Source organism: Calliphora vicina, chromosome 4, assembly GCF_958450345.1.
Source record: "Calliphora vicina chromosome 4, idCalVici1.1, whole genome shotgun sequence".
In the NCBI taxonomy this organism is placed as follows: domain Eukaryota; kingdom Metazoa; phylum Arthropoda; class Insecta; order Diptera; family Calliphoridae; genus Calliphora; species Calliphora vicina.
In genome coordinates, this window is record NC_088783.1 from 99,108,320 (window position 1) to 99,118,095 (window position 9,776).

Consider the following 9,776-nt stretch of genomic DNA (forward strand, 5'->3'; position numbering starts at 1 on the left):
ATCTTGGACCACCATATCTATATAGTGTAATATGCGAACCTTCCACACAATTCCCAAAATGGACAAAAATCCTCTCCAGAAAATTTTTCAAAAAATAACATTTTCTAGTCGAAATTTCTCAAATCCCAAGATTATTTCAGATAACCCACTAATACAGTTCCAGCAGGTACCTCTTGGACCACCATATGTATATAGTGTAATATGCGAACCTTCCACACAATTCCCAAAATGGACAAAAGTCCTCTCCAGAAAATTTTTAAAAAAATTTAATTTTTCAAGTCGAAATTTCTCAAATCCCAAGATTATTTCAGATATCCCACTACCACAGTTCCAACAAGTACCTCTTGGTCCACCATATCTATATAGTGTAATATGCGAACCTTCCACACAATTCCCAAAATGGACAAAAATCCTCTCTACAAAATTTTTCAAAAAAAAAATAAAACTTTTCAAGTCGAAATTTCTCAAATCCCAAGATTATTTCAGATATTCCACTACCACAGTTCCAACAAGTACCTCTTGGACCACCATATCTATATAGTGTAATATGCGAACCTTCCACACAATTCCCAAAATGGACACTAATCCTCTCCAGAAATATTACATTTTTCAAGTAGAAATTTCTCAAATCCCAAGATTATTTCAGATATCGCACTACCACAGTGCCAACAAGTACCTCTTGGACCACCATATCTATATAGTGTAATATGCGAACCTTCCACACAATTCCCAAAATGGACAAAAGTTCTCTCCAGAAAATTTTTAAAAAAATTAAATTTTTCAAGTCGAAATTTCTCAAATCCCAAGATTATTTCAGATATCCCACTACCACAGTTCCAACAAGTACCTCTTGGTCCACCAAATCTATATAGTGTAATATGCGAACCTTTCACACAATTCCCAAAATGGACAAAAATCCTCTCTACAAAATTTTTCAAAAAAAAAATAAAACTTTTCAAGTCGAAATTTCTCAAATCCCAAGATTATTTCAGATATTCCACTACCACAGTTCCAACAAGTACCTCTTGGACCACCATATCTATATAGTGTAATATGCGAACCTTCCACACAATTCCCAAAATGGACACTAATCCTCTCCAGAAATATTACATTTTTCAAGTCGAAATTTCTCAAATCCCAAGATTATTTCAGATATTCCACTACCACAGTTCCAACAAGTACCTCTTGGACCACCATATCTATATAGTGTAATATGCGAACCTTCCACACAATTCCCAAAATGGACACTAATCCTCTCCAGAAATATTACATTTTTCAAGTCGAAATTTCTCAAATCCCAAGATTATTTCAGATATCCCACTACCACAGTGCCAACAAGTACCTCTTGGACCACCATATCTATATAGTGTAATATGCGAACCTTCCACCCAATTCCCAAAATGGACAAAAATCCTCTCCAGAAAATTTTTCAAATCAAATTTTCTCAAATCCCAAGATTATTTCAGATATCCCATTACCACAGTTCCAACAAGTGCTCCTTGCACCAACACTTCCATATAGTATAGTATGCGAACCATTCACCCAGTTTCCAAAATAGTCACAAATCATCTCGAGCTTTTTTTTTCAAAAAACTTAAATTTTCTCAAATCCCAAGATTATTTCAGGTATCCCACTATAGCAGATCCAACAAGTGCTCATTGCACCAACATTTCTATATAGTGTAGTATGCGAACCTTTCACCCAGTTCCCAAAATGGTCACTAATCCTCTCCAGCTTTTGTTTTCAAAAAACTCAATTTTATTTAAATTCCAATATTAATTCTTACTATCTTACTTTTATTTCACGTCAGAAATTTATTTTTTTATTATTTTTTTTATTTTTTATAGTTCTGAAATTATTTCAGATACATATTTCATGTACAACAATTTATTTATGATGACTGTTAAGTGCTTAACATGTTAAAAAATGTGGTTTTTGTCTGTGCTAGTTAAATTCGAATTTAACTTCACACACATGATAATTTGTTGCATATAAAATTGTTCGTCAAGGAAAAAAGTCTACATACACCTACATGATTTAGAAAATGCTTATGTCAATATTTAGGGCATTAATAAATAAGTTTATTTATAAAATAAAAAATTAATTAATTTACATTTTAGAAACAATAATAATAAATACATTAAAAATTCATAGGAAAAAAGTCTACATACAGCTACAAAAAAATAAATATTATTTTAATATTTGGTTGGTCCGCCTTGGGCATCAATAATTACTTGTAGACGAAGATGCATTAATTTAACTAAATTCTCTGTAATAGAGGGTGTTATTTCGGACAATGCTCGAATAAGATCAGATTCACGGCTACTAATTTCATATTTACGCACAAATTTTTCAAAACGTCTCATATGTGCTCTATTGGGTTTAATTCTGGTGACTGGGGTGGTGAATATAGCTGTATTGGCATTATAAAGAAGCCAGTCTCGAATATAGCTGTATTGGGGCATAATAAAGAAGCCAGTCTCGAACAACGTGCGCAGTATGCTTGTGGTCGTTATCATGCTGGAAAATCCATTGATTTTCCAGGCCCAAGCTATCAACAGATGCCTTTAGATTTTGTTCCAATAAGTTTTTATATTGATAGCTGTTCATGTTACCTTCGACAAAAACCAAACTACCCACACCAGATGACGCCATGGCACCACAAACCATAACGTTGCCTCCACCATGTTTGACTGTAGGTATAATATTATTTGCATCAAGTGCAGTGTTTGGTTTTCTCAAAACTTTGGATCGGCCATCACTTCCGAAAATATTATACTTATTTTCGTCGGTAAATATAACACGATTCCAAAAATCCATACCCTTGTCCATATGAGCTTTAGCAAACTCAAGACAAAGTTTAAGATTCTTCGCTGAAATGAGTGGTTTTTTGCGTGCTGTTCTGCTATTAAATCCATTGTCATGTAAAATTTTTTATAATTGTTCGTGGAGTAACAATGTTACTGAAACATTTTTCGATCTGTTCCGCCAATTTTGGGGCGTTTATTTCCTGGTTCACTACTTTCAAAATACTGGTATTATCAAGTCTCGAAAGCTTTTTAGTTCTGCCAGATCTTGGCTTATTTTCGGTTCTATTGGTGTTATTATAATTTTTTATGATCGTCTGTACAGTAGCCGACTTAATTTTGTTGTCTTAGCAATTTCACCATAAGATTTATTTTCCTTTCGGAGATTTACTACCATATTCCGAACTGAAATATGAATCTTTTTTCAATTTGCCATTTTCAAGGATAAAAATTCAAAAACAATTCTTTAAATATCACTTTGTGTCTGTCCACTTAAACAATTGCAATGCTTGTAAATTTAAATAAATCAACACAATTAACATTTTCTTTGCAGCTGAAAAACAACCACCATACCATTGCGTTGCATCCTGCATGCTTCACCGACGTTTTTCCTACGCGCAAAAAACCGCGTAACGTGATCAAAAGAAACGTTTGAAGTTTGCTAAGGAGTATTTCAATTGGTCAGAAAACAAATGGAAGACGGTCCGATTTATCGACGAATCCGAATTTAATATCATTGGATTGATTTCATGTGTTACGTAAGACGATGGTATGGATGTTGTTTTCCAGCTGCAGGAGTTGGCCCATTGCTCAAAATTAATGGAATAATGGATGGATTTATCTATAGAGACATCTTGGAAAGAGTAATGCTTCCAAATGCTGAGGATAATATGCCTCTTCGATGAGCTATTCAGACCGATAACGACCCCAAGTACTCTTCACATGTTGTTAAATCGTGGTTAGCACAAGAAAGAGTTGCGGAAATGGAATGGCCAACACAATTACCAGATCTAAACCCGATTGATTGAGAACCTTTAGGAAATCGTTAATCAATGAATCGATGCCGAAAATTGCACTAATTCAGGTATTATGTTTCAAGGATTGGTAGATGCTTGGAACGGTATTCCTGCAAATTTTATGGCCAATTTGATAGCATCACTGCCTTGCCGATGTAAGGCCGTCATTGAAAATATAGGATTTTCCACGAAATATTAAGTTTTATAGACATAAATGTTTTCGAAGCAATTTGTTGCATATGTTTTGGTCAATGCAATATCAACCCATACGTAGCAAGAGGGTATAAAATCACACTCGCTTATTTCAACAAACTCGGCAATTGTTTGTTGTTGTAACAGTTCGACTTTGACCGATTGTTCTTTCCAGAAATGATAAGAATATTATTAATTATTTGTGTTGATGACAGTAGGTTATAGTGGGAGCTGGAGAAACTGCGCCTGACTCACTCATTAGAACGACTGTTGATCTACATCTAAGGATATAGATACTCACCTTATTATCAACGCTCAACATGCCTACCTTAAGGGTAAGTCTGTTGAGAGTGCGCTTCATGAGGTGGTGGATTGTGTAGAGCACAGTTTGAAGTATTAGGGAATATACTTTGACTGCGTTTTAGGATATATAAGGAACTTCGGGTTAGTTGGATAGTTTCAATGCTGGATAGCAGGATTATCAACTTAACCCTAGGGGACGATAAGATCAGAAGACGAGTTACTAGAGTCAAGCCGCAAGGTGGAGTACTTTCTCCTGTTTTGTGGCTACTGGCGGTAAACTATATTCTCAAAAACTTTGAGTCTAAAGCAGGAGTGCACAAGCCGTATACTCTTGGTGCTCATTTGTTTTTGTAAAAACTCTTAGCTTTAGGCTGTGTGTTATATATACTCAGCACTAGCAATACAAAATACACAAACAACTTATTTTTTTGTCGTTCTTCAGTGAATACACGCATGTTCAAAACAACAATACTTTCGTATGCTTTGCTGGTAAACATTGACGACAGCGATCATCAGTGTAGATTTTGTTTTTGTTTATCGTATGCTATTGTTTAAAAAAGTGTGTTTTGAAAGTGTTTTTTTTCCTTTTTTTGTGTATGTATTGGTTTTAACAAAAAATATTGAATAAAAATTAGTTTTTAAAACCATCGAAGACAGAATTGGTGCTCTTTACCAAGAAATATAGGGTGGAGAGTTTCAATTTAACAAAATAAGACGGCCTTGAGCTGATTTTATCAGAGGGAGCCAAATATTTAGGGACCTTTCTTGATAGCAAATTGTCATGGAACATTAAAGAAGGGCTTTAATGCATACTATACATGCAGGAACTCCATTGGCAAGAATTGGGGTTTGCGACCGAGAATGGTAAGTTTGATCTATACATCTGTTATTTGGAATATTATTACTTGTGAGGAATCGTAGTTATAGGATTATACTCAAAAAAGCTCAAAGGTGTGTATTAGAGTGCCAGTTGATTTTTTTTAGATTTCAAAGAGTGCCGGGAATATTGTGATACTAGGCCTAAAAGTTAAGTTCTGAAAATTTGAGCCAAATCGGACAACGATTTCGGGACGCGCATCGAGGTCAAAGTTCAGATATATGCAAAATTTTACTATTTATATGAAATAAATATGTTAAACTCTTTAATTTTCTCCATTGTTTTCCAGAAATATGTAGATTTATATGTATTAATGAAAATTACATTAAAAAAAATTGTTGGAGATTAACCCTGTATCTCTTTTGGTTCAAAATTTCCCACAAAACTGTATTATTCTTTTGCAAATATGTTGAGAGTGTGTCGGCAAGGAACTTACTTAGGATATTTGTGTCATCGTTAGCGAAACCATTGCGGGTAGGTCACACTAGGATATTGTATGAGGCAGGTCTTATCTTATGCACATAAACTAAATAGATAGATTTGAAGAGATGTGTACGCTTCCAATCGGAGACCCATATGATACATTGTGATATAACTAGTTGTGACTAGATGACTATTCCCCTGATAAAGCCTAAAAGATTAAATCATATCTAGCTATATCCCCCAGTTCAACATGGAATCTTTCCCCTAGCCATTTTTGTCTGAAACCCTGTAGTCTAGACCGATATAGACTGGTTATCAAGTTCATCTGCTATCTCATTTCCCCGTGTGTAACAGTGCCCTGGTACCAAACACAATATAATTGTGTATGGTTCCAATAACGCTTCTAGACCCCTCTTGCAGTTCAACACTATGCTCGAGTGTACCATACGTTATGCTATTGGAAGCACATCTCTGAACTTTACTGAGTATCTTCCTATAACTACTTTTTCTCATTGCCTCCCACAAACCGTGCATCCATAAGTAATAAAGGGCCTTACAACCGATGTGTAAATCCAGTTTACTATGAATGGTCGTAGTCCCCAATTCTTATCAATAGAATTCCTACATATGTAGTAGGCATTGAGACCGCTTTTAAGCCTTTCCTGAGTATTCATATTCCATAATAATTTGTTATCTATGAAGATCCCTAAATATTTGTATCCCTCTGATAAAGTCAGCTCAACGCCGCACTGTGGGAAAAATGAACAATCTAGCTTAGAAAAAATATTTTTTTTTCAAATTTATAAACCTATAGCATAGAATAATTCTATGGTAGTTGCTACTAAAAAATGCATTCAACATTTTTCGATTGATTGTTAATTATGAAAATACAGGGCCGTAAATGTATGCAATGAATAAGTAGTACGTTCATGAGGGATTTTGGTTTCATGTTTCACCCAATGTATTATGAAAAGTTTTATTGCGCTATTTTGGATAAAACAAGTCCTAAAGATTACGAGGACATGATTTGTTGTAGTAAAAATGATTTCAGTAATTCCTTTTGCAATTAAATATATAAAAGAATGTTTTTGTCAAAATTTCTTAATGTGAAAAGGGATTAGAAAAAAGTACACCTAATTGCCGCCAAATTAATTTTTGAATTTGAAACTAGACCTAATAAAGTAAGCCTGGACAAAAAATTGGCTGCCACAAAGTGCCACAAAGTAGAATTTTAAGCAATTGTTTAACCCTCTGGCTCTGGTATCAATATTTTTCTATGAACCCTGGCACTATTTACATTTGTAAATACGTTTAATTTCTTGTATAATACATTTAATTTCCTATATAATCATATTGTTAGGGATAGTCAACCATTAGGGATTCTGGTGTAGCCGTCCTTAATTTCACCACAATAGGGCCAGGCTTCAAATAACTAGGACCAAAACATAGTTTAAAATTGAAATATTTACATATATGTATAAATAGGGTTAAACAAATATAACTTGTGGGCGATATTCAAGTGTTTGTTTTTTATGGGTTTTTGCCTGTTTTTTGAAAGTAAAACAAAAACTTTCTTATGAAACGACAATAAAAAACTAAAATTTGTTTTCTATATAAATTCCCAAATGGAAATTCTTATTTTCTAAAACAAGCAGTGAAATTATTGTGCATCTGATTTTTAAGCAATTAAGGTTTTTCCAAAATTGTATGGTCTTTTACTGTCTAATAAGGCTGTTTGTTTCTTACTGGTAACAAAACGCGAGAAACCCCATCATAAACAAGAGATTTTTTCAAAATTTTTCAATGAAAATTCATATCTTCTATATAAATAAAACTCAATTGTCGTTCGTTGGTAATTGCATCAGTTGAGAACGCCCGGACCGATTTAGACATTTATTTTTTTAAATGTTGGTCATGGTCCAACTTAGGTTTTTACGGAATGAAAAATTGACCACGCCGACTTTTTTCGATTTATCTAAAATCGGAAAACGGCTACACCGATTTGGCTAATTTTTTGTTCAGATGTTCGTAGTTATCCATTTTATGTTTTTACTGAAGGACAAATTGACCACCATGTTCGTAGTAAAATTCGTAAGCAAAATTTACCACGCCCACTTTTGTTCGATATATCTAAAATCGTAGAACGCCTGGACCGATTTGGCTATTTTTTTTTAAATGTTAGCAATAGTCCACAAAAGTTTTTTACGCCCAATAATACCCCCACTTATCAAATGCTGTAAATACCCAGCAGTTTGAAAAGTGCCAATTGGAAACCTTGCACTAGCTATATTACTACTTCTACAACTAACTAGTTCGATGTGGCTGCTAAAGTGGTAGTTAAATGGTTATCATTTGCACTACATTTCACCAGCATATTCAGTAATAAACAATAGTCAGATATTTGTCTTTAGTTTTTGAAAATAAATTCAAGAAAAATAAAATCTTCTAAAATATACCACTTCGATGGCCACATGTAATGCTGAATTCGAATTCGACGTAGCGGAATTAGTGCAATGAACTGCAGAGTATGTGACCAAAGGTAGTGACATGACATCTGGGAAATGGTTGATCGACCGCCATCTACAACATTGACCAGATTTTTTGATATGCGCCGGAATGATGAATTTGACTTGGAATCAATCGTCAAAGAAATTTCAACGGCGGAAACAAGGCATTCCAGTTCCAGGTTTCCCCCATTTATTTTCCAACGACACATTATTTGCGTTGGCAAAAATGGATTTTTTATATAAAAACTCACAATATCTAAAATCGCTTATAACTTGGCCTATAAGCGTTTAAACAAGAAAAGCAGCTCGATCTGTGATCACTCATATTTTTTAACAAAAATATCTAAATTTGCTAATAACTTGGCCAATAAGCGTCTAATCCAGAAAAGGAGCTTGCTCTGTGATCACTCATATTTCTGAACAAAAATCGATTTTTTATATAAAAACCACAATATCTTCGCTAATAACTTGGCCAATAAGCGTTTAATCAAGAAAACTAGCTTGATATGTGATCACTCATATTTCTGGCCAAAAATCAATTTTTTATATAAAAACACATAATATCTGAAATCGCTAATAACTTCGCCAATAAATGATCACAGTAGCTTGATCTGTGATCACTCATATTTCTAGACAAAAATCGATTTTTTATATAAAAACACACAATATCTGAAATCGCTAATAACTTCGCCAATAAGCGTTTAATCAAGAAAAGCAGCTCTATCTGTGACCACTCATTTTTCTGAACAAAAATAGATTTTTTATATAAAAACTAAAAAAATGTCTAAATTTGCTAATTACTTGGCCAATAAGCGTTTAATCAATAAAAGGAGCTTGATCTGTGATCACTCATATTTCTGAACAAAAATCGATTTTTTTTTATAAAAACTCAAAATATCTAAATTCGCTAATAACTTGGCCAATAGCCTTTAATCAAGAAAAAGTGCTCGATCTGTGATCACTCATATTTCTGACAAAAATTCGATTACTTATATAAAAACTCAAAATATGTACATTGATTTACATGTAAGCTGTTGTTGCTTGGACAGGACAACGTCTGTCGGGTCAGCTAGTTTTTAAATAATTCTTCAAGGTTACAAAACGCGCGAAACCCCATCACAAAAAAGAGTTTTTTTTTCAACATTTTTTAATGAAAATTCTTTTCTTAAATAATTTGTATTGCAAAAAGCTATTGCTATGATTTAATTAACCAAAAAAAATATTTTTTGTTGAGTTTTATCTAACAAAAAATTCTGATTTATTTTGTTGAACTTTAATATCAAGAAAAATTTTAATTTCCATTAAAACCTTCCTTTTGGTGCACCCTGTAATGAAACTGGGTGCCTACAAATACAATATATTTAAAGATCAACCTATTAGCTACAATCGCTCCATACATTTCTTACTCCTCAGATCAATAGTTTAAAAGATACGATTTTTTATAAGCTAGATTATGACTCTCTATCCAATATATACTGGTAAAGAGTATACTAGTTCAAATTGAAATCAAGTTAATTTAAATTTTGGTTAATTAAATATTAGTACATATTTAATTTATTAGTAAATATTTAATTTAATATTAGTACATATTTAGTTTATTATTCAATTGCTGTATTTATCAATAAATAAGTAAAATAATGAAAATATGTTT